The following is an 804-nucleotide window of genomic DNA, read 5'->3' as shown; positions in this document are numbered from 1 at the left end:
GCGCTTGCTTCGGCAGCACATATACTAAAATCAGAATGATACAGAGAAAATTAATGTGGCCCTTAGGCAAGGATGACACTCAAATTTGTGAAGTGTTCCATATTTTAAAAAATAATAAAATAAATTTCTTTCTTTACACACAGTGCACCCCCTTTTGTCTGAACCTGGGGCAGAACACTGGCTTATACAGCAAACAGTAAGATCTCGTTGTGTCAGAGAAAAACTAGGAAGCATGCACTGGGGTGGATTCTAGGCATATCTGTTTAAAAAGGATTAAACAGTGGCGTCTGATTAGCTCAGTCAGAAGAGCATGCAACTCTTGATCTCAGAGTTGTGAGTTCGAGCCCCACATTGGGTGTAGAGATTACTGAGGTAAAAACTTAAAAAAAAAAAAATATATATATATATATATATATATATATATATATGAAAATAGTAAGGGCCAAATATATTTATATGGTTTCATTCATTCGGGATTTGAGATTTTAGTGTTAGCCTGAGTACCCCCCGATACTGGATCTGAATATGTGCTTGTTTGGTTAACTGAAGCCTGGATTCACCACTGGTCGAGACATTCTAGTTGAGATGCTGGATATATCCTGGCATACTGTTTTATGGGGTCAGCAAACTAAGGATTGTGGGGGCCCATCTATCTTTGTAGATGGAGTTTTATGGGAAGACATTTATGCTCATTTATTTTTGTATTGTCTATGGCTGCTTTCATGCTACAATGGCAAAATTAAGTCGTTGCAACAGAGACCTGATGGCTCTCAAAGCCCGAAATATTTATTATCTGGTCCTTTC

At 37.8% G+C, this 804-nt stretch overlaps 1 non-coding gene across 1 annotated transcript; it reads left to right on the top strand.

The window, feature by feature from the left end:
* On the top strand, window positions 1–107 carry LOC125096600 (U6 spliceosomal RNA). Its single transcript, XR_007126279.1, has one exon. It is a non-coding gene; the product is annotated as a U6 spliceosomal RNA (small nuclear RNA).
* The last annotated feature ends 697 nt before the right edge of the window (window positions 108–804 follow it).

Source organism: Lutra lutra, chromosome 3 (assembly GCF_902655055.1).
Source record: "Lutra lutra chromosome 3, mLutLut1.2, whole genome shotgun sequence".
Taxonomy (NCBI): domain Eukaryota; kingdom Metazoa; phylum Chordata; class Mammalia; order Carnivora; family Mustelidae; genus Lutra; species Lutra lutra.
This window is presented reverse-complemented; position numbering and strand designations above follow the sequence as displayed.